The 7,597-nt window shown below is 43.6% G+C and overlaps 1 pseudogene; it reads right to left on the reverse strand.

Moving 5' to 3' along the window:
* Positions 1-973: 973 nt before the first annotated feature.
* On the reverse strand, positions 974-1,515 carry LOC116467477 (peptidyl-prolyl cis-trans isomerase A-like; annotated as a pseudogene).
* Positions 1,516-7,597: the final 6,082 nt, after the last annotated feature.

Here is a 7,597-nt window from a genome sequence, read left to right on the forward strand (position 1 = left end):
AAAGAAGTATTTAACATTTTCAGCTTCCATAGTGGAGGCTGGCACAACAGAGGAGGATTAGAAATAAGCTGACCTACCAATGGCTTCTAGAGAGTCCCCACCAATCCTTCATTAGGGAGGGAGGATGTGGCCAGAATCTTTTCAGTGCCTTCCTTCTGTGGCCTTTAGATGTAAATTAGATTTTTCAGGGTTTCGAGGAGCAGGCACATCCTCATGTTATTTCCATGAATGAAGGCCAATTATAAGGCTACGTAGGGAAATAAAGGACACAGGAAGTTGTCTCAGGCCACGTGGTTAGGCCATACAGGATGTAGTCTGGGATGTACTTGTAGCCCCATTGCTCTGATAGCAACTCTGGTGGCACCATCACAATACCTGGCAAGTGACTCTTCAGAACTGGGTGACTGTGGATTCCTGCTCTGGGTCTCCACCATGACAGGGACTCAGATATTTGACCTCTGACTCTACTGCTTTTGTCTGTATCAGTGGATTTTCACTCGTGCCTTACGTCAAATGTCCCAAGAGTTCCTGTGGGACAGCCTTCACCATCCAGCAGAGGGGCCGCTATAGGGCAGAGCTCTCAAGGCCACCTCAGGCCTCTATCCATGTCTCCCTTGGCCTATCTGTGTGACTGGGTGATGGATCATGTGTAACCACTGTTGATCACACTCAGAGGGGACTGTGGGTGAGGTGGGTTCCCCAGGGCTTTGGAGGAGGTAATGAAACAATGGCTAGTCCTGGACCCTGGCTCTAGGCCATCTGCTAAGCTGTATCAAACTAGCCTTTTTTTTTTGGTTGTTAGTTTTTATTTCATGATCATAAACTTAACTCTGTAATCCAGCTAGGCATGGAAGGGAACAAGGAAAACATGGAACCCAAAGGGACCTGAGCGAGAGCACAAGGATTCTAGGATACTGTGAGCAAATGGGGTGGAGGGGCACTCTCCTGAGCTATAGAAGGAATGGTCTGGTGGTTAAGATAAAACACAGCCAGCAATGGTGATCTTCTTGCTGGTCTTGCCATTCCTGGACCCAAAGTGCTCCATGGCCTTCACAATATTCAGGCCTTCTTTCTCCTTGCCAAAGGCCACATGTGTGCCATCCAACCACTCAGTCTTGGCAACGCAGATGAAAAACTGGGAACCGTTTGTGTTGGGTCCAGCATTTGCCATGGACAAGATGCCAGGACCTGTATGCTTCAGGATGAAGTTGTCATCATCAAATTTCTCCTCATAGATGGACTTCCACCAGTGTGATTACGGCGTGTGAAGTCACCACCCTGACGCATAAACCCTGGGATAATTCTGTGAAAGCAGGGACCCTTATAACCAAATTCTTTCTCTGCGGTGCTCAGAGCACAAAAGTTTTCTCCTCTCTTTGGAAACTTGTCTGCAAACAGTTCGAAGGAGACCCAGCCCAAGGGCTTGCCATCGATGGCGATGTCGAAGAACACCGTGGGGTTGACTGTGGCTGATAGTACAAGGCTCCTGGTGGCAGCAGCATCTGCAAAGCCCATTAAAAAAAAATTGCAGCTATTTCACTATTTACACAATCATTCATCTTTCTATCTTCATTTTCTTGAAATTAAATCCCTAAAACCTTTCTGCCTTGACTATGCAAGGTGCCAGAAAACCAGAACAAATAATAACCAAAAAGGTCACATTTGTATTGCTTTGGTGGTGTGTGTGTATATATATATATATTTTAAATTAAAAATATTCATAGGCCAGGCATGGTGGCTCATGCTTGTAATCTCAGCACTTTTGGAGGCCGAGGCCAGCAGATTGCTTGAGGTCAGAAGTTCGAGACCAGACTGTCCAACATGGTAAAACCCGTCTCTGCTAAAAATACAAAAAATTAGCCTGCCACTATTCAGAGGTGAGGAAAGAATCATGAACCTGGAGGGAGTTTTCAGTGACCGGAGTGCCTTGATCCAGTGTCTCCAAAAAAATATATATATATTATATATATATTTGTATTTATTTATATATATTTATATTTATTTCTAGATATACATATATATATATATATATATATACACACATACATACATAGAGAGAGAGAGGTGAAATTTGCATTAACTGTTTTGTTTTGTTGAGACAGGCTCTTCTTCTGTCACTCAGGCTGGAGTGCAGTGGCGCCATCACAGCTCACTGCAGCATTGACCTCCTGGGCTCAAGCGATCCTTCTACCTCAGCGTCCAGAGTAGCTGGGACTACAGGCATGTGCCACCATGCCCAGCTAATTTTTGTACTTTTTGTCGAGATGGGGTTTTGCTATGTTGCTCAGGCTGGTCTCCATTTCCTGAGCTCAAATGATCTGCTCACTATGGCCACCCAAAGTGTTAGAATTATAGGCGTGAGCCACCGTGCCCGACCCATTTACAGGTTTAAAGTGTATAACGTGGTGACATTTATGTGTTTACAGTGTTGTGCAACCATCACCTTTACCTGGTTCCAAAAGATATGTTTTTGAACAAGTGTGCATGAGTGTTGGGGATGATCTTGTCTCCTGTATTGAAAAGACTCTGTCAACATTGCCTGCCAGACTGGCCCCAGGTGCTATAGGTTTATGGACCTAAACGCTTTTCTTGACTTTCATAAGGAAAAGGTATCTTCCTGACCAAATGTCTCGGGGCAACTCTCCCAATTCTCAGAAACTCCTTGCTCTTCCATGGTCTGCCATCCCTCAGCTGCAGAATTTGCAGTGAGACCCTGTGTGTTCACTGAGGATTTATTGTTTAACCATTTTATGGCTATTTAGATAGCAGTTAAATTTACATAAAAACAAACAAATGATGACCAAACCGAGTCACTGTCAAGGTCACAGGTGGCTGTGTCTGACATAAAAACAGAAGCTCTCCTTCAATTCATCCATTGGGAGAGGAACTTTCCAGCAGCATAAGGCCTCAAGATGAGTTGTCAGAGGGTCAGCTGCTGCTCAACCTGAACACCTATTTATTTATTGCTTTTTGAGACAGAGTCTTGTTCTGTCACTCAGGCTGGAGTGCAATGGCATGATCTGGGCTCACTGGAACCTCCGCCTCCCAGGTTCAAGCCATTTTCCTGCCTCACCCTCCCGAGTAGCTGGGATTACAGGCATGCACCATCACACCCAGCTAATTTTTGTAATTTTAGTAGAGACAGGGTTTCACCATGCTGCCTAGGCTGGTCTCGAACTTCTAGTCTCAAGTGATCTGCCTGCCTTGGCTTCCCAAAGTGCTGGGATTGCACTCAAAACAAAACAAAACAAAAACACAAAGAAACAAAAAAACAAAGAGTTTTTTTTTTTTTTTTTTTTTTTTTTTGAGACAGAGTCTCACTCTGTCGCCCAGGCCGGAGTGCAGTGGCACAGTCTCGGCTCACTGCAAGGTCCGCCTCCCGGGTTCACGCCATTCTCCTGCCTCAGCCTCTCCGAGTAGTTGGGACTACAGGCGCCCGCCACCACGCCCGGCTAATTTTTTGTATTTTTAGTAGAGACGGGGTTTCACTGTGGTCTCGATCTCCTGACCTCGTGATCCACCCGCCTCGGCCTCCCAAAGTGCTGGGATTACAAGCGTGAGCCACCGCGCCTGGCCTGAGATGCATTTTCATTCTTGTTGCCCAGGTTGGAGTGCAATGGTGTGATCTTGGCTTACTGCAACCTCTGCTTCCCGGGTTCAAGCAATTCTCCTGCCTCAGCCTCCTGAGTAGCTGGGATTACAGCCATGTGCCACCACGCCCGGCTAGTTTTTTGTATTTTTAGTAGAGATGGGGTTTCACCATCTTGGCCAGGCTTGTCTCAAACTCCTGACCTCAGGTAATCTGCCTGCCTCGGCCTCCCAAAGTGCTGGGATTACAGGCGTGAGCCATTGCGCCCAGCCTGATTGGAATTTTATAATCAGTATTTTTTTCAAACTGGATTTTCATTTTAGTTGGTTATGAACAGTATGAACAAAAAATAAAATAGAATAATAAAGAATGCAGTGCATTGCAGAAACAGTAAGTATTCCTTCTGGAAATGTTTGTCTCAGTAGTGTGTTTGTGTGTATATGTGTGTACTGGGTTATGATGTAAAATGCATTTCTTAATGTGGGTTACAGTTTAATGAGTTTGAAAGCCATGGACATAAATGGCTGTGGCCCCGTCAGAACAGCTCAGATTTTTTTCACCAGCCTTGGGCCTCGGCCAGCTTCCCTGACCCTTCCACTATTACCAGATGGAAATGTCATGGTTATGTTCAGAGTCCTTGTGCTAAACTCATGTATGCTCTTTATCAGAGGCAAAAATGGAGCATGACAATCTGTTCTTAGGGCAAGTTCCAAGAACTGAGAACACAGCCCTCACAGGGTCATACAACTTTCAATTTTCCAATTCCTAAACCAGTGTCAGTTCTGGCTTTGCTCTCCTTGGTTATTCTGTGAATGTACTTGAATGTTCGAGGGAGTTTCTGCAGTGACAGGCTGGGGCACTGTCCTCCCTGACGCTCCGAAAAGCCACACTGCAGAACATTCTGGCTAAAATTACCCCTGGGAGCCACCTGTTTAGTACCCTTTATACTTGAACCTCTCAGCATGAAGTGCCCCAGATCACTTACAGTTCCCTAAATTCTTTTTCATGAAAAGAGTCATTTATTTCATCTCTTGGAGGTCACAATTTGCCCTTTAAATTTTGCTTATGATAAACAAGTCTGATAGTTTGCTTTGGCAGTACCTGTGTGAGAGCAACTCAGAAAGTTAGAGAGTGAAATATTTAGCCAAATGATGGGCCAAAAAAATAATACAGGCAATTCCAGTTAAGGTTCAGATTGAAATTTTTTTTTTTGAGACAGAGTCTCATTCTGTTGCCCAGGGGTGCAGTGGCATGATACGGCTCACTGCAGCCTCAGCCTTCCCGGGTTCAGGTGATCCTCCCACTTCAGCCTCCTGAGTAGCTGAGGACTACAGGTGTGGGCCATCATGCCCAGCTAATTTTTTTTTTTTTTTGGTAGAGACTGTGTTTTTCCATCTTGCCAAGTCTGGTCTCGAACCCCTGAGCTCAAGCGATCTGCCTGCCTCAGCCTCTCAAAGTGCTGGGATTACAGGTGCGAACCACCACACCTGGCCTTGATTTTTTTTTTTTTAAAGTGTTGAATTGATTGTTTTTTTTTAGTGTCCTATAGATATACCTGGCTGTAATAATTAGTAAGTAGCCATTTAGGTTGCTATTAATATCATATTTTTGAAATTGTATTGTTCAATACAAATTAATTGAAAGTACTGAGTATAAACCTCAGGACAAAACTACTGAGAAATATTAAAGGTTTTAATTTTATACCCGACTATTTAGTGATACTGGCTTTGCCTACATGTAGTGGATCTTTAGAAGATGAAAGAGACATGTGGAATGATGATAATCCTGATGATGGCAATAATAATTATAGTAATGTTTCTTATGCACAGGGCACTCTGTAAATTATTCCATTTATTTCCTTTAATTCTTACTAAAAAAACCATCTGAAATGAGTATGTCTATTTATTTTACTTTTAAGGAAACTGAGAATTATAAAGAGGATAAGTAACTTTTTTTTTTTTTTTTTTTTTTAAATGGAGTCTCACTCTGTTGCCCAGGCCAGAGTGCAGTGATACGACCTCGGCTCACTGCAACCTTCGCCTCCCAGGTTCAAATGATTCTCCTGCCTCAGCCTCCCGAGTACCTGGGATTACAGTGCACGCTACCATGCCTGGTTAACTTTTGTATTTTTAGTAGAGACGGGGTTTCACCATGTTAGCCATGCTGGTCTCGTACTCCTGACCTCAAGTAGCCCACCGACTTTGGTCTCCCAAAGTGCCAGGATTACAGGTATGAGCCACTGTGCCCGGCCCTGAGATGCATTTTAAAGGCAGAGACAGCAGGACATATGGGGTGGATATTGATAAGAACAAAGGAAAAATTAAAGATGACATCTTGGTTTTTGGTTTGAGCTCAAATAGCTGATGGTGACATTTACTACGAGAAAGACTAGAAAAGGAGCAAGCTTCGGGGACAAAAGTAGGAGGCTCTATTAGGTGTACTAAGTTTGAGTTGCCTAGTTACATCCAAGAGAAGGTGTCAAGTAGGGCACTGGATACGTGAGTCTGGAGTAGCAAACAGAGCAGGGCTAGAGATAGAAGTGTGCAATTTTTGGCCGGGTGCGGTGGCTCACGCCTGTAATCCCAGCACTTTGGGAGGCCGAGGCGGGCAGATCACCTGAGGTCAGGAGTTTGAGAACAGCCTGGCCAACAGGGAGAAACCCTGTCTCTACTGAAAATACAAAATTAGCCGGGTGTGGTGGCACATGCTTGTAATCCCAGCTACTTGGGAGGCTGAGGCAGGAGAATCGCTTGAACCCTGGAGGTGGAGGTTGCGGTGAGTCAAGATCACGCCATTGCACTCCAGCCTGCGCAACAAGAGCGAAACTCCGTCTCAAACAAAAACAAAAACAAAAGAAGTGTGCAATTGTTGGGTGGTGTTTACAGCCCTAGAACTAGGTGAGACCATTGGGTAGAGTATATGCTTTCAGAAAAAGGACTCATGATAGAGCCCTGAGGCATCCTAATATTTAGAGATTTATAGAGAGAATGAGAAGGGCTAGGCAGTGACAGTGGCCAAGGAGAAACCTTAAGGCATATTTCTTTCCTTAATAAAACTAAATTTTAAAAAACCAAAGTTATACACATTCATAGTCTCACTGTGTCACTCAGGCTGAAGTGCAGTGGCATGATCTGGGCTCACTGCAACCTCTGCCTCCTGGGCTCAAGTGATGCTCCCACCTCAGCCTCCCAAGTGGCTGGGACTACAGGCACACCACCATGTCTGGCTAATTTTTGTATTTTTTTGGTACAGATGGAGTTCCACCATGTTGCCCAGGCTGGTTTCAAACTCCTGAGCTCAAGTGATCCACCTGCCTCGGCCTCTTAGAGTGCTGGAATTACAGGCATGAGCCACCATGCCAGGCCCTATATTCTTAAAAATAAAATTGTTCTACAGAGCTTTTGCAATGAAAAGAACAGTAATCTGCTTCATCCTTCTCCATTACTCAACCCCAATGCCCAGAGGCAACTACTTTAAACTCTTTCAGTTGCTTCTTCTGGTGTTTTTATTTGTTATTTCTTTTCTTCTTTTGCCATCTCTATAGAGATATCATGTCTCTATAGAGATATCCTCTTTACTTTAAGTAAAGACTTATTCTTTACTCCTATCACTCATCCTCACACACACTTGCACATATTCACACAAACACACAGAGATCCTATCATTTCATTATAATTACATCACATTTTTTGTTAAATCAATATATGGTATTAATTATTCTGACTTTGTAAATGTTATTCATAGCTGTGCCGTATAGTATACTATGATTATATTTCTTTTTAAAAATATAACTCCCTGTTTTTTCCTGGAATTGACAGTTGCCTTCATTAAAAAAGAAATTTAGTTTCATTTTCTGGGTACCTGTTTCTAATTCACTTCAAAATTCTCTATTAGAAGTATAAAGTATCAATATTTTCACCACCATCAGGTGATGTATCAGTTTCATTTTTTTTTTTCCTTGGCAATGTATTTCCAGGATCTCTTTGTCCTCCTGCTCCAATCTGGCCT

The sequence above is a fragment of the Hylobates moloch genome, unplaced genomic scaffold, assembly GCF_009828535.3.
Source record: "Hylobates moloch isolate HMO894 unplaced genomic scaffold, HMol_V3 SCAFFOLD_4, whole genome shotgun sequence".
Classification (NCBI taxonomy): Eukaryota; Metazoa; Chordata; class Mammalia; order Primates; family Hylobatidae; genus Hylobates; species Hylobates moloch.